The sequence below is a fragment of the Dipodomys merriami genome, unplaced genomic scaffold (genome assembly GCF_024711535.1).
Source record: "Dipodomys merriami isolate MVZ:Mamm:240054 unplaced genomic scaffold, mDipMer1.0.p SCAF_97, whole genome shotgun sequence".
Taxonomy (NCBI): domain Eukaryota; kingdom Metazoa; phylum Chordata; class Mammalia; order Rodentia; family Heteromyidae; genus Dipodomys; species Dipodomys merriami.
Genome location: NW_027206590.1, coordinates 1 through 23834, shown reverse-complemented (window position 1 = coordinate 23834; position 23834 = coordinate 1).

Here is a 23834-nt window from a genome sequence, read left to right as displayed (position 1 = left end):
AAAAAAAAAGACTAACTAGGGCAGGGAAGGTGGCTCAGTGGTAGAGCACTTGCCTTGCATGAATGAGGCCCTGGGTTCAATTCCTCAGCACCACATAAGCAAAAAGAAAAAAAGCTGGAAGTGGCGCTGTGGCTCAAGTGATAGAGCGCTAGCCTTGAGCTGAAGAGCTGAGGGACAGTGCCCAAGCCCAGAGTTCAGGCCCCACGACCAGACCCCCCCCCCCAAAAAAAAAGACTAACTGAAAGCAAAAGGACTTGAGGCATACCACCAAAAAAAACCCAGTTCTGACAATGAACTTAGAAAGTAGGTTTTCCAATAATTCAGTAATCACCTTCCACATCAACCTAGTGTGGCTCCAAGTCTCTCTCTCCTGATTCTGGATGTAACAATACCAAAGCAGCTCACTGGCTCAAGGTCTGTATTTGTTTGTTGCCTGTTGCTACAAAATATGTGAAAGAAGAATGCTTCCCAATGAAAACACACTGCAGTTGATTTCTTAGCAATTTCCTTGCTCCGGCCTTATTCCAAAGGCCACATACTAGCATCTTAATGTGTAGGTTGGGATTCTCCACCTATCCTAAACTGAGGATCTCTTAAGAAAGGAAAAGGCTTTCCAGTTTTAAAAATCTGATGACTTTTCTGGCTTTTTCTGCTCACACTTTTGGAGAATGAAGATCCAGGACTGGGTTCAGACTCAGGTAAAGTTCTCAGCAGGGCCAGAAAGCATGTAGAAACTGGTACACAAGTTCTATCTCAGGAGTCTGAGATCTGAGGATCATTATGGGTCAAAGCCAGCCTGGGTAGGGAAGTCTATGAGACGTATCTCAATTAGTCATCATACAGCCAGAAGTGGAGCTATGGCTCAATTAGTAGAGTGCCAACTGCATGCCAAAAAAGATAAAGAACAATGCCCAAGCCCTGAGTTCAAGCCCCATATTGATTGGCATACACACAAAACTACTCAATAATGTGTGTGCCCAGGAAGCTAGGCACACTCTAAGCAAAAATATACTTGTGGAATCAACAAACAAATGAACAAAGGTTCTGTAGATCTGCCTCTCAACTAATGCAGCCAGGGAAGCCACCTGGCGCCCTGTCTCAGACAATAAGAAAGACGCCAACTTGACACACCATAAAGCAGATGACTGACTGGTAGCCACTTCAAGATCAAATGGCCTTCCAGCTAGCCTCCATCCAATCCCTCCCAGCCTTGGCCTCCCACTACCTCTCTTCGCTTCCCCACAGCCTCTCAAGGAGCTTCAGATGCAACTGCTAGTCCTCAAATGGCTATCAAACCCACACAACTTTGTTAAAAATACTCCTCACACTTGTTAGGCCTCCCCGCCATTAGATCACTTCTAGGAATCTGACAGCTGTAATTAGCAAAATATGTAAATCCTGCCTCTTAGAAGAGCGGATACCCGTCTGTGTCACGTTGGCACAGTACAAGCCAGAGAGGAGGGTGCTGATCTCATTTCTTCTTGCAAGACATGTAAGAGATTGAAACTGGGTAACTCTAAAGACATGAACTGGACTTTCATCCCTTGAAATCAAGCTATTTCTAACAGCCCACACTCAGTCCCAAGCAGGTACACCCTCGGATACACTCTGAAAACCAGTCCACCCCCCTCCACTCTGCCCCTTGGAATGATGCTGTCAGCATTTGGAGACCCTGATTCTGGCATATGCATCTAAAGCCATCCTTCTCACCGACCCCCACACCTCCTCTGGGTTTCAGCATGAAAGTTAATACATGCCATGTGCAGTTGCATGTTAATATTCTCTAACGTCTGCCAGAAAAAGTCATCACATTTTTAAAACTGGAAAGCATTTTCCTTTCTTAAGAGAGCCTTCCTCAGTTTAGGATAGGTGGAGAATCCCAACCTACACATTAAGATGCTAGATAGAGTATGTGGCCTTTGGAATAAGGCCGGAGCAAGGAAATTGCTAAGAAATCAACTGCAGTGTGTCTTCAATGGGAGGCATCAGCACTTACTTTATCTTTTTTCTCTAGACTGTTAAAAGAAAAATAGGAGAAGTGAGGACTTAGTAAAATCCTTTGGCTAGCCAGCAAACACATAAGATTCTCTAGCCATCATGTGAAAAGTCCAAGGCCATACCATCCAGATATGTGTGCACATAAACACATCTAGACAGACAGACAGATAGATAGATAAACATATATAGATAGTAGCCCCAAGACTTTCTTGCCTTCATTACTCATGACTAGTTCTTCACTGTCCTTTTCACTCTACCATTCAGAACAGCATGAAAACTCTGGCCACTACTTTGAGCAGCTAGCTTGACAACATATGCAGAGAGAAAGCTAAGCAATAAAGACAGGGTTTTTAAAAAAAATTATTATAAACGGGATGTACAGAGGTGTTACAGTTATATAAGTCAGGTATTGAACATATTTCCTTTTGCACAATGTCACCCCTTCTCTCACTCTCTTCCAGTTTTTTCCTCCCATCCCCACCCACAAGTTGTATAGTTCATTTTCAACACAGTGTCCAGTGAATACCACTGCTGCATTTGTTTACTCTTTGTTCCTCCATTTCTGTGCCTCCTCTTATATTCCCTAAGATAGATAAATGAACAAACAGAACAAAAAGAAAACAAAAATAGCCAAAAAGAAAAAAACTCTCTTGTTTCCATTTCCTGAATTCATTTCAATAAATATTATTTTGTATGATCAGATTCACAGAGGCATTGTGCCTTTGTGTTCCTCTCTAAGAATGTCCTCCTTTGGTTTCACTATGTGTAAATAACTAGAGATCTGTATAATTTACTATGTCCTATGTGTTTTAGATCTAGCTTTGCATATGAAAGAAAACACACACCGTGTGTCCCTCTGAGCTTGGCTTACCTCACTTAACATGATTTGTTCTAGGTCCATCCCTCAAGACAGGGCTTTGTGGGAAGCATCTTCCACCTCATCCTTTGGACCTCAATCCAGCCATACCTAGCAATTACTCCTTCCTTCCTACTTCATTTATCCCTGAGGTTGCATCCATTTACATTAGAAAACCAACCATCTCCCTGAAGATATAGTTTGCTGTATCTGAAGTGACACTAGCAGAAATGAAGAAACAGGGAATTTCATCATTTTGATGTCAATGGATTTGTTAGCTTTGTTATGGTTTGTTCTGTAGTATTGGAGTTTAAACTTAGGGCTTTTTAGCTTGCTAGGTACTCTACTGCTCAAGCCATACCTCCAACCAAGTAGTTCTGAGTTTGAAATTAGGTCTGAGTTTGAAAACTCACTTAGTCCATTGAATGGGTGTTGCCTTCTCAGATACTCTTGGTTGCCATCCAACAGTCCTTTTCTTGGCTGGCAGAGAGGAGGCAAGGGTTCCTGATTTAAGCAATGACACATCAATGGTCTAAGCAACTCACAGCATGGTCAATCTCCTTTTGCAAACTTTCCTAGCTTCTCTTGCAGCTAGGAAGGTCAAGTGACCCTGTGCTGGCCAATGAGATATAAGAAGACCACATGGAGGGGAGGGGGGTTTGGAGTAATGCCTAGATCTAAGCTCTCAGTAAGGTTTATGCTACTGCTGATATTGTTCTATTACTATCCATTTTGCTTTTCAAGGTACTAGAGACTGAACTTGGAGCCTTTACTTACTAGGCAAGTACTCTACCACTTGAGCCGTATCCCCTACCCTCAGTTGTTTTGCTATTGACTTGTTTTGTTTGGGTGAGTTTCTTTTTTTTTTAAGTTTGCTTTTCAGCTAGTGTCTTGTGTTTTTGTCTAGGCTGGCTTTGGAACATGATCTCCTACCACCACTTTCCAAGTTGCTAGATTATATAAATGTGTGTCAGTCACCACACCCACCTCTACTATTATTGATTTTAATGGAACTTGCTTCTTTTTTCTCTTTCCCTTTCTTCTTTTCTTTTATTTCTCTAATGATGAATTACATCTGGCTCATTCAAGTCATAGCAGCTACTTTGGGTGATTCTTCTCAACACTGAGTATAGTATTTTCACATTGGTGGCTTGAAATCAGTCATAATGGAAATATTTACACCATGGAAATTGGCAAATGCTACAAAGCAGAATTTTTCCCCCAGAGAGCTGTCAAACATTTCCCAGCCCATCACTTCTACTTCCCTCCCTCTCCTCTTTCCAGTTATGATCTTCCTATTATAAACTAGAAAGTACTTACTGTGTGCAGTGTATTATGTCAGGTTCTTTAAAGCCAGAAGGTGAATATCAGATAGCTTGACCTTCAATGGGTTTATAGTCTAACAACAAAGCTGTACTAAGAAACAGAGGTTAACTAACTAATAGAAATCTCAGCCATCAGTGGTTCAATTAAGAAAATCTGTAAACCAGGCACCCAGTGGCTCACACCTGTAATCCTAGCTACTCAGGAGGCTGAGATCTAAGGGTCATAGTTCAAAGCCAGCCTGGGCAGGAAAGTCCATGAGACTCTTATCTCCAATTAGCCACTAGAAAACTGGAAGTGGCACTGTGGCTCAAGTGGTAGAGTGCTTACCTTGAGCTGAAGAACTCAGAGACAGCACACATAGGCCCAGAGTTTAAGCCCTACGATTGACGAAAGAAAGAAAGAAAGAAAGAAAGAAAGAAAGAAAGAAAGAAAGAAAGAAAGAAAGAAAGAAAGAAAGAAAGAAAGAAAGGAAAGAAGGAAGGAAGGAAGGAAGGAAGACGGAAGGGAGGAAGGAAGGGAGGGAGAGAGAAAGGAAGGAAGGAAGGAAGGAAGGAAGGAAGGAAGGAAGGAAGGAAGGAAGGAAGGAAGAAAGAAAGAAAGAAAGAAAGAAAGGAAGGAAGAAAGAAAACCCGCCCGTCAGATGAGACCTGTCTTGGCAGCCCTGTCAAACCATGAGTGATAACAGTAATTCCAGCCCTCTCATTTACCATCCTTTACATATCAACGTTTCCCCTTAATCCCCTCTTGATACTACAGTTCCAAGAATCATAACTGCATTCAAAAGTAAGACATAGAAGCAAAAAGAGTTTTTTTTTCTTTTTACCCAGGAAGAAAATAATTTAAGCCTCATAACAAATTCATGAAGTTGCTACTATAACTATTCTCATTTTATAGACATGGAAATGAAATCCCAGAGAAGATTAAATAATTTGCCTAAGGTTACAGAACTTGAACAGCCTGAATTTAAAACCGAGCATTCTGACAGCAGAGCCTGTGATGTGTGTGTGTCTATTGCTAACACAGAGACACTAGCATGCAGAAGTTAAAACCAGCCTTGCAAGCTATTGCCCATTGAACCATCTTGTACTATTCTGTAGTCTCCATGTGCCTCGGTCTTGTAGTCTAAGATGTTTTGTTGCTCAGGAATGAAATCTCCATTTGATTATTTGAGTTAACTCTACCTTCCCCGCCCACAATCACAGGCATGACATTAGAAGCTAGAGATACTGCCATGCACCTATCTCAGCTCTCAGATGGTCCAACCTGAATGGAAAATCTACCTCACTGCTCCTGGCGCCAGCAGGCCTGTGTTTGGCTCCTTCCTGTGCAATTACCCGCTTGAAAACCTGAAGACTTGGGCTCCCATCCACTTGGCAATCAGATCATCTCCGAGGCCCATCTGTCTGTAACTGCACACCTCCCTTTGGAGAGCTGCATTCCTCCTTACTATACCCACAGCTTGAGAAGATCTTAGAATTCATACTTGTTGCTCTCCCAGCACAGAAAATCACAACCCAACCTCATTGGCTGGTTTTCCTCCCAGGACCCAGATACCAAAAAACATCAGTATTTGCTAGAGTTGCCAAAAACCTTGACTGCTTTTTTAACTAATCTTTTTTTTTTTTAAGAAATAGAAAAAAGGGAGTTCTCCTTGGTTTCTCTTGTCTCTGAGAATGAGAAACTCTGATATATGAAGAAGGTCATCTAATTTGAAAATACGAGTACCACCTAACTAGAAATTTGAAGGACTTGTTTCCAAAAGGCCTAGGGCGCTTTTTGTCATGGAAAGATTAGGCTTATGTTCTGAACAAGTGCAAACCACACAGAACACACACAACTGCCCTATTGTCACCTGTGTGTGTGTGTGTGTGTGTGTGTGTGTGTGTGTGTGTGTGTGTGTGTGTGTGTGTGTCAGTACTAGGGATTGAATTGAGGTTCTTTTTTCTTTAATTTTCCAACTCATTTATCAAATAAAAATACTGTAAAAAGGGGAATGAGAGCAATAGAATAATGAACAAGAATGCAAAAGTAGAATCTAACATTATAAAAAGATATCATGGGGCTGGGAAGGTGGCTCAGTGGTAGAGCGCTTGCCTTGCATGCATGAGGCCCTGGGTTTGATTCCTCAGCACCACATAAGCAAAAAGAAAAAAGCCGGAAGTGGCGCTATGGCTCAAGTGGTAGAGCCCTAGCCTTGAGCTGAAGAGCTGAGGGACAGCACCCAGGCCCAGAGTTCAGGCCCCACGACCGGACCCACACAAAAAAAAAGATATCATGTCATGATCACCCACAATTTTGTGCCAGCACTGTGGCTTAAACTCAGGGCCTCGTGTTCTTGCGTGGCTTTTCCCACTCAAGGCTGGCACTCTACCTCTTGAGCCACAGCATCATATCTGGCTTTTTGCCAGTTAATTGGATATATGAGTTTCAAAGACTTTTCTGCTTGGGCTAGCTTGGAGCCCTAATTTTCAGATTTCATCCTCCTGACTACTAGGATTACAAGCACGAGCTACCAGTACTCGGCTCTCGCATTATTTTTATGTGGGACATGGTCTCTACAGTGCAAGCATTCCTCAAATATCCTTAATGGTGTTCATTATTTTCTGAGAAAAGCAAGTCTTGAGGCAATCTATTTATCCAATACCTTCTTCAGGACCATATAAGCTCGAATCAGTTCCCTCCAGATTTTTCTTAAGTAGTGGCCAATATAAGCTAAGAGAAGAATACTAGTAGTTGGCTTCTTGAGGGGAAATCTGATGGCTCTGGGACAAGGGAGAGGGAAAGAGAAAGAGGCAGGAGGAATAAGAAAACATAAGGTGATTTTAGTCACAATGATTACCTTTCATGATGCCTCTCACATATGAGATCACAAGACAGAATCCAGCCACATGTGTTCATTATTCCCAATTCTGGGCTTCTGTGAGAGTCCGAGCCAATTCCAGGGCCAGGAGGAGAAAAGTGGAGATAGGGACAATATGGATTCCTCAGAAGGAAATCATGAAAAGCATTCAAGGCTGAAAGAAATCACCAGTCTTCTCACCCACCCCCCAAGTCTGGAACATAAGGACACACACAAAATATGACATATGGCCAGAAATATTTGCCTTGCTAACATACAAATTAAGATTGTGAGGCAACTATGTTCCTGCATGTCATCATCGCAGAAAACCAGTGCCTGTTCCCATGTATTTCTAGAACACATGCTCTATACTAGAACACTGTAGGTCTCTCACACTAGTTTCCTGTGTGTCTTTCTCAGAATGGTCTCCACATATACAAGTGTTCAGATATGTCTGTGTGCATTTTAAATATATGATAATAATATCTTCCTACATACGCCATTGACACACTGACATTGTAGCACCATCATCATCATCTTCCCAAGTGAAACTCCATCCCCACTAAACACTAGTTTCCTAGCCATGGCAACCATCCTTCTGTTTTCCGAGTCTATAAATATGACATGCTAGAGACATTATGTGAGTGGAATCATATAGTGTTGGTCCTTCCTTGTCTGGTTTATTTCCCTGAGCATAGAAGCTTCATGCTTCACCTGCACAGTGGTATGTATTTAGAATTTCCTTCCTTCTTAACACTCAGCCTTTCATGTCACTCTGTGTCTAAACCACACGCATCTATCAATGAACATGTAGATTGTTCTCCTCCATTGTGATCCCAATTCCCTACAAAACAGAGCATATTTATCTAGAATTTAGCAAGTGCACTTGGAATAAACAGCTCCCCCTAAACAGGGTAATTTGAACAAGAGGGTGATGGCCAGAACTTCATTTCCATCTTCTGGCCCACCACAGTTAAAACTTAGAGAACCATTTTTATAAACAATGGACAAGGAAGCTAAAGAAATTCAAATGAGACCATCATCATTGTTTTGGCTAAAGTGAAAGAAGAGAAAAAACAATCCAGAAATTCCATAAACACTGATAGAGAAATCTTCTACCTTTCCTACTTTTCCAGGGTCTTATTGGCTTTTAGATGAATCCCTCCAAAAACAAGATGTTAATATTCCAGACACAGAATGAATCAGTCTGCAGGCTGACATCATACCATGTAGGCTATCTGAAGAATTTTCCCATGTTCAGAGCAAAGCCAAAATGGCCAGTGAGTCACTAGGTCATCATGACCAGGCAGATGGAAACAAAAATGTGTCGGCGAGCACGTGTGCATATATTCTACGTGTGGGTTTCCAGGGCACTGGATCTAATCTGGAGATTTTTATCATTTTGAAAACATTCCACGGATTAGAAACCTAAGTGTCCCATTTTGATCCTTATTCTTATAAGCTGGTATGTTAAGATATTTTAAGGGCATTGGGCCCTCTAAAACTCACTCAAAAGAGACACAGGTTCTTTGCTTTTGCTATTAAACCATAATAGATGGAAGAGCATTCTTTCTGACCTGATTTCAACTCAGGAAGTATAACATTGTAAGAGGGAAGGCTCAATTCTCAGCCCACACTTCACACACACACACACACACACACACACACACACACACACACACACACACACACACACACACACATTAAATTAAATAAGACTGTTTTCAGAAGGAACACGTGTGCCAAGGTAGTGTTCTCCAGGTTCCTGGCTTACTGTGAGCCATCTGGAGGAGCCCTGGCCTTTAGTTCTCTTTAGCTTTATCATGAGAAAGGATGGAGCCATTGCATTCCCAGATCTAATGTCGCAGTTTTACCCATTTGCAAAAATTCTCCATGGTTCCTGACATGAAGTCAGTCATTTCTGATTTTGCCTAGGGATGACTCAGAGTCAAGTTCACCCAGGTAAGGGCAGAGTAGGGCACCAGCCAAGTGCCCTATGGTCCCATGGCTAAGGTTCTTCTCTCGTACAGAATCACACTTCTATTCCCTCCTTGCAAGAAACACAGGTCATGGCTCCCCCCTAGTCTGCCTACCAGCACTGTTACAAGAAGTTAAGATAAAAATTTCTTAAAGTCCAGGAATTTATGGTTCTTTATTAAAATGACTCATATTCTTTTATGGATCTTAAATTATAATTAAAGCCCAAACAATTTTAATGGAAGGCTTTTATCTTTGGATAGCTGTTAAAAGTCCAGGGGGAAAAAAAGCCAGATGCTGGTGAGTCAAGCCTGTAATCCTAGCTACCCAGGAGGCTGAGATCTGAGGACTGTGATTCGAAGCCAGCCAGGGCAGAAAGTCCATGAGATCTCTAATTAACCACCAGAAAGCTGAAAGTGGAGCTATGGCTCAAGTGGGAGAGTGCCAGCAAAAATGCTCAGGGACAGGACCTAAGCCTTGACCAGTACCAAAGATGTCTGAGAAGAGGGTTGCAGTTCCTTGGCTGAGGCTTTGTGACTTATGATGCTCATGGTGGAGAATTTTGGAGGGTCCTGTCTTGCCTAGCTCCCTCAGCCCCCTTCTACAATTAGCTCCTCAGCATCAGACTATCCAGTCCCCTATGCAGACATCCTGCTTTTATGGGGCAATCTATATCTTTTTTTTGGGGGGGGGTCCGTTCGTGGGGCCTGAACTCTGGGCTTGGGTGCTGTCCCTCAGCTCTTCAGCTCAAGGCTAGAGCTCTACCACTTGAGCCACAGTGCCACTTCCGGCTTTTTTCTTTTTGCTTATGTGGTGCTGAGGAATTGAACCCAGGGCCTCAGGCATGCAAGGCAAGCGCTCTACCACTGAGCCACCTTCCTAGCCCAATCTATATCTTAACGACATTTGAAGCCCACAACAAACAAGGCTACATTTGTAGTTTTAAATCTACACACATCTCGTTTTTCTTTTTCTTCTTTTTCTTCTTTTGAGACAGGATTTTGCTATACAGCCCAGGCTGGCCCCAAACTCATCATCCTCTTGCTTCTACCTCCTGAGTACTGGGATGACAGGCATTTACCACCACACCTAGCTATCTCCCTCCTACTTTTAGTTCAAGAGACATAGAAATTTTATCTGTAATATATGTTAAATATTAGGTCTATTGCCATGTATGTGTTAGCTTACTAAATTCCCCCAGGGAGCTGCAAATATTATTATTATTATTATTATTATTACTACTACCTCTCTTTTACAGATTCAGACACAAAGAAGTCCACATTCACCCAATGGTGAGTACCAAGCCAAGAGTAAATCCAAAACCACCATGTTTCAAAGCATGCACTCTCAACACAAAGTAACAAGGAGGCTGGGGTTATCAACTTACTGTAGATAGCATGGGATGAGTAAGATATATACTGATAACTTTTTGCTTTTAAAGTTCTATTGGAGCTGAGGGTTTGGAATGTGGCTTAGTGGTAGAGTGCTTGCCTAATGTGCATGAAGCCCAGGGTTCGATTCCTCCGTACCATACACACAGGAAAAGCCAGAAATGGCACTATGGCTCAAGTGGTAGAGTCCCAGTCTTGAGCAAAAGAAGCTTAGGGAGAGTGCTCAGGCCCTGAGTTCAAGCCCCATGTCTGACAAGACAAAAAAAAAAAAAGTTCTATTGGAGCTGAGTGGGTGCGTGTAGCCCAAGCCTGTAATCCTAGCTACAAAGAAATCTGAGATCTGAGGATCAGTCCATGAGACTCATCTCCAATTAATCACCATAAATCAGAAGTGGAGCTATGGCTCAAGTGCCAGAGCACTAGCTTTGGATTTCACCCAAGCCCTGAGTTTAAGTCCCAGGACTGGCGCATGTGCATGAATACATAAACACATACACACACACACACACACACACACACACACACACACACACACATTCCATTTGCCAGCTCTGCAGTTGGCTGGTTGTGCACTGTTAGGCACCACAATCCTCTCTGCTTCAGGTTTTTCATCTGTGAAAGAAAGATAACAACAGTAGCTACATTTCAGGATTGCTCTGTGGATTAAATAAACACATGCTCAGAGCTCTCTGACCCAGGAGCAATGCAGTGTGTGACATGCACTATTATTACTGCTTCAACTTCGGAGGCCTCTAAATGACTCAAAAAACAGTGCTGAAAATGTAGCCAGCAAATGTGATGGACACTGTAGTACAGGGTTAGGAGTACAGTCTTGACACTAGGGTAAACCATCCCACATGTCAAGGAAGTTGGCCCGTTAACATTGTTTACATCAAGAAGCCAATCTGTCTCCACAAAAGGAGACACACTGAAGCCACAATCTAATAGTGGAAAGAAATACCAGCAGATACCAATAGGCTGTGGGACATAGAAAGTGCTGAGGAGAGGTGTGATAAGGTTAAGGAAAACCCAAACATATTGTTTAAGTATCGGCTGCTTAATAATGACTTCCTCATAAAGCAAAGGATAAGAAGAGCTCAACCTATGACAGAGAAAGTGAAAAGTACCACTCAGCCAAAAGATCGAAGTCAATGTCCTATGCAATAACTTAGGCTATAGCTTGGTGGTAGGGTGCTTGCCTAGCATGCCTTAGGGCCTGGGTTCCATCCCCAGCGCTGAAAAAAATAAACAACAAAGGTGACAACTCAAGCTGGGTACCAGTACTCTAGTTACTCAAGGTGCTGAGAGTTGGAATATTGCAGTTCAAGACCAATGGTGGAGGGTGGGGCACAAGGGGGGGGGGAACGAGAAGGGAGGGAAAGTCCATAAAATTCTAACTCCAGTTAATCTAACTCCAATTAATGGCTAGAAAACAAATAATAAAATAATAAAGTAAAATAAAATATACTAAACAATCCTATTGCAGAAGTGGCGGTGTGCCTGTTTTCCAAGCACAGTAGCCTGACTTCAAATCCCAGTACCAAAAAGCTTCTTCTGTTGCATCCCTGACTCAAACCCACTCAGGCCTTCTAGTGAACGGCGCCAGTCAGGACGGTCAAACAAAGCAGGCAGAGCTGAGACACGAACCCAGGTCCCTTGGATGTCAGAACCCACTCTGTTAACCTCCCTTGCTTCATCTGGTGAGATGGAAAAAACCACACACAGGCACCTCAAGACTGGAACTGGCTTATGCTGAGCTCCATCCACCAACGCCCTAGCCTGCAGCCTTACAACTAGCTGCTTGACTTCTTCTGTATTTTATGGCCACATCCCAATCCAAGATAATAGCTACCCCAATGGATGGGAAAAGTGAAGCTTGTTCTTTGGGGTCTCCTTTTTCTATCTCAATAAAGTGACAGGATCATAAAGATGGTGGGCTGGCTCCCGCTGTGACTGCTCCTGAAGCCCCGCACACCTGCGTGCAACATGGGACATAACCAAAGGGCAGCGGCAGACGTGCCTGAACCTGACACTAAAATAATCTCCTCCCTAGATGCCTCTAGAATGTTCTCCCATCAGGCTAAAGTTTGTATCTGCTGATTCTGATTCACACCAAAATCTCCCCGACTTCTTAGAAGACTAAGCGACAGGGGTTCTCTGCACCGGTCACTATCCCAAACAGCCAGCAAACTTATTCTAGGCATGAAGGAAGGGACATGGAGAAACACTGCGTGAAGAAGAAAGGAGGCCCTTAGCCAAGGAGTGTCCAAATGGCAGGGGAGGTAGGGTATGAATATCTCCATCATCACCATAACAACCACCATGTTCTGTCTGCCTGGCTCTGCTAGGAGTGTTTATAAATATTCTCCTACAAGCCCTACAAAGTTGACGTTGGTATCTGTACTTCACAGAGGAGGGAAGCAAAGGCAAAGCAGATAGAGCCAAAATGGGTGCTGTCCTGTCGTGATCCCAAACCTGGACGCTCCCCATGCAAGAGAGAAAGTGAGACAGGTTGTCATGGACTAATGTGAAGAACGGGAAAGTGACTGCATGGACAGTTTGTACAACTACCTTCCAGGAGTGAAGGAGACCAAAGACTCCGCATTTCTACCAGCCGTGGAGCGGATACTATTGCTCTTGGGTCTATATTTTGGGTCACAGGCCTTTTCAGAAAGGACATAAATTCACCAACAGTTCCAGAGCAAGGAGAGAATGGCCTCATTAGACTAAAACCCCAGGCTTGTGAAGATCAGCAGGGACTTACACTTAAAACTCTGCCCCCAAATTGTTTGAGAAAATACTACTTCTCATAAGCTGCAATAAAAAAATAATAATCAAAGCTCAACTTTTCAAACTCTTGGCCCTAAGATGTTTTCCAGGCAAGAAGATTTGACCAGCTCCACAGCTCTCATTTTGTATACATCATTGAATTGGCATGCTGTATTCAATTAATTCCCTCCTTGATTTCTGTATGTGTGCCTGTCCAGGGGCTTGAACTCAGGGCCTAGGCACTTTTTCTGAGCTTTTTTTTGTTCAAGGCTGCTGCTCTACCACTTAAGCCACAGCTCCACTTCTGGCTTTTTGACTGTTAATAAGAGTGTCACAGAATCTCCTGCCCTGGCTGGCTTCAAACTTTGATCTTCAGATCTTAGCTTCCTGAATAGCTAAGTATAAGAGAGAGCTATAGCCCTCTCTCCCCCTTCACTCCCCCCCCCCAGCCTTCTCAGTAATTTCTTATGCATACCCTTCTATAATGACCTTCCACTGCACAGAGTTGAACTACCAAATGTTATAGAGGAAAGTGAAGGTAAGAAAAATGAGAAGAATTGTCCTTCATCCTCTATCTGTACACAGGGCTCTGGAATAAAGCTGCTTATAATTATCGTTGAATTCCGAGCTATGATCTCCATGTATAAACAGACCTATAAATTAAATTTTCTATAGCACCATAAATGAATACAAGATATTGTTCTGCAAAAAATAAATAAAAGCCCTGATTTAAAGCTGTGAGGTTACCTTGGAATCATAGAATGTCATCAGAAACACAGAAAGCACTGTGTTCCATCTGCCCGCTGTAATCCCACGAGTTTCACTGATACCAAGCCACCTTGGCCATGGGGAGAGAAGATATTTTCAAGTTCTTCCCGTCCACAAGGCAGGGTTTATGTTCGTGGAGGTAGACAACATTCCACACTGGGAGCCAGTCTGAGTCCTGCCCCTGAGGTCTGAGGGCACACCAACCTTCTCAAGGATGCACAGATTAGAACTCCCAGACATTAAGACCCAATTATTATAAAATAGTTCGCAATTAGGATATGGTGCATGTGGACCCGATGGGACACCAAGGATAAAGGCCATGCCAGGAAGGGTCTCAAAGATTGCTCCATGGAGAAGGAAACAATGTCAGACTTGGCCATCTTCTGACACTGGCTTCCCACGCCCATCCACTTGAGAAGTCCGACGGACTCCCTCCAAGAAGTACCAAGGCCAGAGCCCCAAAACCATACCTCAACCCAGACCCCAAAGGGAAAGGTGAAGCCCAAGAAACCACACGAGAACACAGAGACACTATCGCTCCACAGCTACCAGTTCTCTTACAAGAAGAAACAGCTCGCGCCAGGAGAGATTTTACAATCCAGGGTGACATTACAGAGATATAATTGTGTCAGATTTTACCATAATTAATTGCCTTTTTAAAAAAAACAAAATGCATAATTTACATCTTCGGTTGCCTAATGAAGATGGGGTGGGATACGAATCAGAAAGCTGGCTTCTGTGAAAGAAGAGATAATTGAGCTCCTTAATGAAATGAAAAGATTTTCGCCTTTACATTTTGGTGCTTAATAAATCAGTATGCAAGAGGAAATAATCAAAACAAAAGCTTACAAGAAATTAACTTGTGCCTCTCTAGCATTTTCCCCCCTTCAGTTACATGCTGGGCAAAGGCTTTAGCAATGAACTCCATACCTGCAGCCACACTGCTTTCTACAATCTAGCAGGTGCTACTCAGCAGGACCACAAGGCCCAAGTATCCTATGTCCCAGAAGCCACAAAGAGCCACCCTGGGATTTTAAGCACCGGAGTCTACCCCTCCTAGAAGAAAACATGAAAGGAACAGTGACTTCTATTAGTAATATAAGGTTAGTTGAAATCCACCCACCTAGAACCTCCAGATACATGTGTCCCTCTGCTGTGAGAATAAGTTGAAAAATCAGTTGACAGAGGTGTTCACTAAGAACTGGGAGCAGCAAGTGACTCATGGCAACCTGGAAATAAATATCAGTGGAAAGTTGTTCTTGCGATTTTTCCCTGGCTTTGAGGGTGGGGCTTGGAAGGGATGATTCAGGAGCCTTGCTGGAAACCCCAGCCTGGTTCAAGTTCAGGGTCAAGGTCTTTCATGGCTCACACTCTGCCACCAAAGAAAACTGAAGTGAGAGGGTGAGTCATGGCTTGCCTTTCTATCATTGTCGTTCCTTAAGAAGAGCAAGCTTCCGAATTATAGGACTAAATTCATCACAGAAACACTTAATAAGTCCGTTTGCCAGATAAATCGATTCACCCTTAAAGCCTGGTGACACTCTTCCATTAATAACGTCAAAGGAAGAACTCAGTTGCTTCCAAATGAACCTGGCTACACGCCTAAGAAAACTACACATGAGTTTTTCCTCTTTTTCTGTTAAAAAAATGCATCTCTATTAATCCAAGACCCTTCCTTCACTGTGGGCAACTTTACTTCTTTTGATGGATTTAGGGGTGGCGGTAAATTTGGGTTTCACGTCAAATAAATGCTTGTAATTTGCCAGCTTTTACTGGAGCCAGCGGAGACTTATGTAAGCAGGATGTGAGCGGGGACCAAAAAGACTCCTTTCAGAAAGGCCGCCTGTGGCTCTCGGAGCAGCCAAGGGCTCCGAGGACGTACCAGCATCCTTTTCTCCCCATCATCAATAGCGTTTGCCATCACGTCCTGCATTTCAATTCTCCCTGATGGGTGACTGTCCTTCACAACCCCCGCCCCACCCCCCATCTTAGGCACACAAAAACCTGAGAACCCTCCTCTTCATTCATCTGGTTATTCATTTATCATCGTCAGGTCCAGGTGGAGAAGGACGGGAAACACAGCCATCAATATAAGACTTGGAAAGTGTTTCCACATTTTAGTAATCCTCACACTTTGAACCTGGTCACGTTTCCAGAACCAGAGAACCGTAGGCGTCCTTTCCCTGGCATGCTTCATGAGATGCCAACACATTTTATACTTGTCTCCAAAGTAGCCAAGAGGAAGTGTGACCAAATGCAAACCAACAGATGATGCAAACCAACTGACAATGCTGGGGGAACTTGACCACGGTTGCAGGATTGCTGCACTTCCTTCAGTTCTCCTAAACCCACGGTTCTTCAGCTTCCTCAGTTCTGGGTGCATGTACTGAACGGGCTGACAGTCAAGTCCAGATCTATTGTGACATAATGAGGGATGGATGAGTCCACTACCAGAAGCAAGTTCCAGATAAAATGGAAACTCATGAAACAGAATGCTCCAATCTGCTTATACAGGATGTCTTGGATCTCCATGGAGCTCTCAAAGGATTCTGGGAGCTCTGCTCAGGACCTCTAGGCTCCTGACTCATCTCTGGGGTTACCAAAGGTAGGATGGATTTGAACCTTTGGCTTTGAAAGGCAGCAGACCCAAGTTCATTTCAGGTTGGAAGCGCTTCAGGGATAGAAAGGGATTTGTCCTGGAGACCCCAATTTATGCTACAATAGCCAGAACCAATCATAGGAAGGCTAGGAGAGGACTAGATCAGGCTTCACTGAGCAAGGACGGAACTATATAAAGGAAGCGTCTCGTGGCACCAGACCATACGAAGGCTTATGGCAGCAGCAAGGCACCATCCAGAGGGAATGGAGGGCAGGGATGGTACCTCGGAGGGCACAGTTCAGCGGCATGCTGGGATCTTTTGGGCCAATGACAGTCTTTGTCATTATGAGGTTTGATCTTTATCAATGGCTATTAGATTCAATGGCTGTCAGACAGGAGTATTGCTCTATGGGTCCAGCCAGGTGGCTCACAGGTTAACACACAGAGCCTATCTTCAGCAATTATCCATAAAAAGGGGGGAGAGGGACATTCCTAGAGAGAGCTGTGCACTAGACTTTGAGGAATACTAAGCCAACCAGAAGAGAGCAGAAGGTATTCCAGGAAGAGAAGATGGTGGAGATGAAGGCTCAGGCACCATAAAATGGGCCACCTGGGGTCATACCACTGAAGACCAGATAGAGGCAAGAAGCCAACTAGGGAGAAGAATCCTGGGCTCACCACTTTTCAGAGCAAGTAACTAAACCTTCTCTCTAGCCTCAGATAATTACCACCACAATGCCAGCTATTCTGACTATCATGTTCATAACCACAGCAGTGGTCTGGCCTTGGCCTCCAAGCCAAAACAACTGACTCCCAGCCCTCGGCCATTATGAGAAGAATGGACTCATGGGAAGCAGGACAGCGATCTGTGCTAAGGAAATGGGCATAAGTGGTAGAGAAATGGGAGGCAGGGAAACTGAGAGACTATTGCAACAGTCCTAACTAGAGAACCTGTGAGCAACAAGCAAAGGAAGACAAAGAAGGAGAGGTATCCCTGAGCGACGACACAAGACTCCACAGACCCTGAGAAGGGGAAAGAGGAAGAGAAAAACTCAACAATGACTTCTATGCTTCGTTGGGAGATTTCCCAATCTTCTTTGCAGGTCTTCAATCTTTCAAGCCCTATGATAACAAAGAAAAAGGGCAGGCCATAATCGTCCAGCAGTTCTTCCTGGGAGAAAATGTCACTTTCTGATACCCTATTTTAAAAAAGGAGAAAGGGGACAAATGATGATGGTAGCTCTAGCTATTGGAAACCTGAAGGCCGCAGCAGCACCACTAAATTGCCTTTGAGAGGATTTACACCAAGAGAGGGTTTCCTTGATACCTTCACCCAAAACTCCATGTGACATTTGAATATGCAGTTCTATCCTGCACAACTCTCTTGCATACTGTAGCATAAATTGAGGTCTCCAGGACAAATCCCTTTCTAGTCCCCAAGTGCTTCCAACCTGAAAGGAACTTGGGTCTGCTGCCTTTCAAAGCCAAAGGTTCAAATCCATCCTACCTTTGGTAACCTCAGTGATGAGTCAGGAGCCTAGGGGCCCTGAGCAGAGCTCCCAGAATCCTTTGAGAGCTCCATGGAGATCCAAGACATCCTTTTTTTTTTTATTGTGAAAATACCATACAAAGGGGTTACAATTACATGAGCAAGGTAATGAGTACATTTCTTATCAAGCATTGTTGCCTCCTCTTTGTTTCCCCTTCCCATCCCTTCCCATATCCCCCCTCCTCCCACCCGATCCTCCCCCCCCCACCCCACCAAAGTTGTAAAGTTCGTTTTTTGACATAACATCTTGTACATCTCATTGTTGCAATGGGTCCACCTGTATCCCTAGTTAAACGATTTGTTTTTTCCCTTCCCTTCCACAAATTATACCAACATCAAATACAGTGAAAACAGGGATTATACCGTGGGGGAGAGACATACAAAGCAACAAAGAAATCATCTTATAAATATGTTAGAAACAATAGCAAGAGAGAAAAAAACATTTGAGTCCTTATCTTGGGGTTCATTTCCCTAACATCAACTTAGCTGATCGTTTCTGCTTGTCTCAGACATATACTTATTATTGCAAATAAGGGAAACCATGGGACTTATATTTCTTGGGTGAAGTAAGCCAGGCCCCAGACATCCTTTATTGAAGTACCCAAGAATATGAGCAGAAAAGACAAGGATCCTAGCACCCAGGAGGCAGAGGTAGGAAGATCAAGAGTTCAAGAACAGCCTGGCCTACATAGTGAGACCCAGTGTCCAAAAAAAAAAAAGCAAAGACAGCAACTACTAACTATGAACTCCCTGTGGAGAATCAAGGTAGGGCAGGGCTTCCTAAGGACAGAACAGTAAACATCGTTTTGGGTTTTTTGGTTTTTGGGTTTTTTAATTTTTTTTTAATCAGTCGTGGGGCTTGAACTCAGGGCCAAGGTGCTGTCTCTGAGCTTATTTGCTCAAGGCTAGTTCTCTACCCCTTTGAGCTACAATGCTACTTCCAAATTTTCTAGTGGTTAACTGGAGATAAGAGTCTCACAGACTTTCCTGTCCGGGCTGACTTGGAACCGCAATCCTCAGATCTCAGCCCCCTGAATAGCTAGAATAACAGGATTAAGATATTGGTGCCAGCAAATGTCCAGTTTTAACTGAGTCAAGGAACAAGAATTCATCCCGAGGCTCAAATCCAGGTACAGGGAGCAAAGTGAAACAAAAATCTCTTCTTCAAATTCTCAGAAGTGTCCAAAAGAAGATCCACATTTGTGAAAAGGGGGTAGAGGGGAGCGGGGAAGAAGGGTGGCCCCACAGGACCTCCTAGAGCAAGTAGTCTTTGAACTCAGATTTGAAGGCAGGCAAAAGGATTTCTGGCCTGTCAGAAATAGATAGCAGCCAGAGACAAAAGACTGTGGTGACATTCCACAGAGCTGGAAATGTGTCTCTACCATCCAGGGCATTTGGCCTGCCCATTAAAAACACAAGACTGGGCGGCTTAAGCAACAGAAAGTTATCTTCTCCAAGTATTGGAGGCCAGAAGATAGGGTGTGATGGGAGAAGGGTTGGTTTCTCCTAAGGTCTCTCTCGGCTGGAAAATACCACCTCCTCGCTGTGCCCTCACAGCCTTTTTACAAAGGCGTCTGTCCTATTGGAGTAGGGCCATCCATGCTAACAACCTCATCTTAACCAAATCACCTCTTTAAAGCTCTGCATCTAAAAAGTCACATTCCCAGGTCAGGGTGCATAAGAATGTGGAAATACACAATTCAGCTTATGACATTAGAAAAGGGGACATGGAGGAATGTGACACGAACAGGTTTCTCTTTTCAAAAGAGCTTCTGGTGATTCTCACAGTGGAATGTAAGAGAAGAGAGCCTGGAGGCAGCCAGCCACCCACTAGGGACCCACAGGGCAAAAATGGCTTCACTAAACCCAGGTACAAAAGAGCAACAGGACATGTTTAGCAGGAGTGAAAACGGCCATCTTACTTAAAACAGAGCTCTGGTTATTCATTTAAAAAAAAATCAACAACAACAACAACAAAAAGCCTGTTGTGCCTTGCTTTGAAGAGTTCCCCCTGGTCTGTGTGGATTCTCAGAACCATCTTTCTAGAATTTTCCCTAGCCTGGCCTGGCCTGGTGGCCCACTTACCAATACCCTGGGAAAACCCAGAACAGACAGCCCCTAGGAGAGCTGGAATGCAAACAGAGCCAGACACTGAATCAAAAGCCTGAGAGTCAACCCTTCAGGGTGAAAGACCAAGGCTTTGGTACCCACCCCCTTGGGCCCATCAAGCCTCCTAACAAGCACCCCTCACAAATAAAGCCCCAGCAGAGAGCCCATTAACACCTCACAGGGCCAAGCCTCAAGCAGACTTCAAAAGCCATCCCAGCAGGACAAAATGCCAGGAAACCATCACTCATTCTACTATCCCAGGAAGTGGGGGACTGAATTTGGGGGGGGGGAGAAAGGCTCATAAATTAAGTGTCCCTGAGTCCCCATATGGCCTTCCATTTATTACCAGAGAGGCCAACAGGGTGGCCTAAGTTTAAAAAGGATCAAGGCCTCTATAAACAACATGTAGAACTACCTTCCATAGGGAAGGAGGAAACACAAGAAATTCTTTCTGCTTTTCTCTTTGAATAAAAATGATACATTTATGAAAATAAGTCCCACTGCACAGAACTCTTTGTCTCAAGTATCATATAAAAATCCAACTCACTGGTCGGCTATTTTATTTTTATTTTGTTTTATTTATTTTTCAAGCCCCATCCTGAGGTTTGAACTCAGGGTAGAGCAAATAAAAGCTCAGAGATAGCACTCAGGCCCTGAGTTCAAGCCCCACAACCACCATCTAGAACAACAAAAGAATTCCAGAATGTGGTGCTTCACACCTATATTCCCAGTACTCAGGAGGCTGAGGCAAGAAGATCAGGAATTTGAGGCCAATCTGTACTACACAGTAAGTTGGAGGTCAGCCTGGGCTACTTAGCAAGACACTGTCTCAAAAAAACAAGAATAATAAAATAAAAACATTTTAATGACTTCTCTAATACATTTTTACAGCAACACAATTTGATTCTGCTTTTTGGCTTGTCATTTCTTACCTCTTTTTTCTGCTCAATAATACAAGAAGCATTGCTCAGTGTTATGCAAAATGTGAAATCCAACTACAGAGTTGGGTTTATAAAAACAAGTGAAATGTCACAATGGTTACATGTCTTGTTTTCCCAAATTCAAGAGAAGAGAATCAAACCAAAATAAAATAAGCTCATGTAAGAATTTCAGGTTTAGGAAAACATCCTGCACCCAGAATGTTGGCTCCTCAAAAACAGATGTTGTCTTATTTCACTTTTTTATCCCCAGAGAGCCAAGCAGAGACATAGCACATAGTAGGTCTTAATAGACATTTGCCTAGATGGATGGATGAATAGATGGATGGGGTGGATGGATGAATGAATGGATGCATGGATGAGTGGGTGGGTGGGTGGGTGGGTGGATAGATGGGTAGATGAATGACTTGTTAAAAAATCCTTGTACAACAAATTGATGTGGAAGGAGGGAAGGAAGAAAGGAAGGAAGGAGGGAAGGAAGGAAGGAAGAAAGGAAGAAAGGAGGGAAGGAAGGAAGGAAGAAAGGAAGGAAGGAGGGAAGGAAGGAAGGAAGAAAGGAAGGAGGGAAGGAAGGAAGGAACAAAGGAAGGAACGAAGGAAGGAAGGGAGGGAGGGAGGTGTTAGGGTTACCAGAAAGAAACCGAACTGTTGCCCCCACTATGCATGGTGGAGAGGCATGGCTAAAAAGAAAGGGGTGACCTACCCCTGGGCCAGGACTTATCTAGGCCAGGGACAGGAAGAGGAGTGGCCAGATGGGAGAAAAGTGTGGCCACACTGGATCGGGACATGACCTCAGGGTCTGGGACCCTCCTAAGATCAGATGGGACACATGTGACCAGAGGTGGCCCAGGATGTGACCTAGCAGGAGGAGAAGGTGACTGCTTCCAGGTCTGCCAGTTACCTAGGTAACAGATACTGGGCAGAAACTTAGCCAAGAGGTAGGGAGGTGTCCCTGTGCAGACCTTACAGGAGAGAAGCAGGGGGGCAGGGAGAGAAGGAAAAGAAAAGAAAGCAGGGCAAGCAGACAGTAATAATGGATGAGGAATGAATGAGTAGTAAAAGGGAGGGAAGAACAGAGGAAAGATAGATGATGAATGTATGGAATGAATGAATGAATGAGCAATGGATGAGATATAATGGATGAAAGATTCTTGATAGCAATGGTCAAATATGGAGATTCTACTGAAGTCATTCTCTATACATTTCTACATCTCATTCTGTTTTCTATCCAGAGGTATATCATGGATTCAGATAAAAGCATGAACCAGAAGCAGATCCTGCATCTGGGTCACATGTGGGCTGCTCCTGAACTGCAACCTTCCCCAGACTGGCAGACAGATGCCAGAACTGCACTCTCGGTAACTGCCTGTGTGACAAGTACAGGTTGAATGCAAACGACAGTTTGGAAGCAAGTCCTATATGTTGGCACCACATCTTCTTTCTAATCTTCTCCATGTGTTATTCTCATTCCTAAGTCATTGTCATGGCAAGCAACATGGATTTGGCAAAACACTTTGGGTCAGTAACCACTTCAGAACAGTCCTGCTGCAATACCATATGACTTTGATTGGGGAGGAAAAAGAAAGAAAAAGAAAAAAAAAAATCTCTGGCTTTAGAGAGCATTGTAGCTGGGGAGGCTGGTGGGTAAGCAGTCATGCAAACATCTACCTTCCTTCTCCCTGGACCAGAAATGTTGGGGGGAAGGGGGAGAAATCATGAGATTCTACAAGTTCCTTCTTCAAAGTGCTTGGGCCAGGAAGGATTCCCAGAGGACCAAAATAAAACCAAAAACAAAAACAAAAACTAAAAATGAAATACAGCCGGGCCCACACCTGTAATCCTAGCCACTCAGGAGGCTGAAATCTGAGGATCTTAGTTCAAAGCCAGCCTGAGCAGGAATGTCTGTGAGATTCTAATCTCCAATAAAGCTGGAAGTGGAGCTGTGGCTTAAGTGGTAGAGTACTAGCCTTGAACAAAAAGAAGCTCAGGGACAGAGCACAGGCCTTGAGTTCAAGCCCCAAGATAGGCACAAAAGGAAAGGAAAGGAGAGGAGAGGAGAGGAGAGAGAAAAGAAAAAGGAAAGGAAAAATAAATATGTCAAGCTAACCCAGATGACAGGTAAACAATCAGCAAAATGACTGAGTGTATGCCAGTGTTCTAACAGGCCACAGAATGTTCTTTTCACAGGAAGGGCGACATGCTCTGTGCTTTTCCAAAGCAATTTCACATCAAATAATATTTCATTTGAAACAAGTAAGGAAAAAATGTGAATGCCCCACTCCGCAAATAAGGCAACCAAAGCTCACTACGACTATGACGTTCAATGACTTGAAGGTCACAGAAGCAGGAAGCGGGAAGTGGCACATTTCCGGAATGGGGAGGGAAGGGTAGGATTTTCATCTTCCTACTCTGATATATTTTTCTTTGCTCAACAGACACATCTTGGGCTTCTCATCAAGTGCCAGCTTGTACCAGAAACAGATCTCATTTTCACACATTTTCCAGCTCTTTAAAGGTTATAACCAAAAATGAAGCTGGCTCTTTAGACTCCAAAGCGGAGTGGCCCTTCCAGGAAATGATAAGAGCTCTCTAATTCTGGAGCCAAGCCAGAGAAAGGAGGAGAGCAGAGACCAGAAAGCAGGTAGGAAACTGTAAGCAAACACCACCAGTCCATCTCAAAGCCATTTCACAGACAAAGATCTGCACCTGGAATGA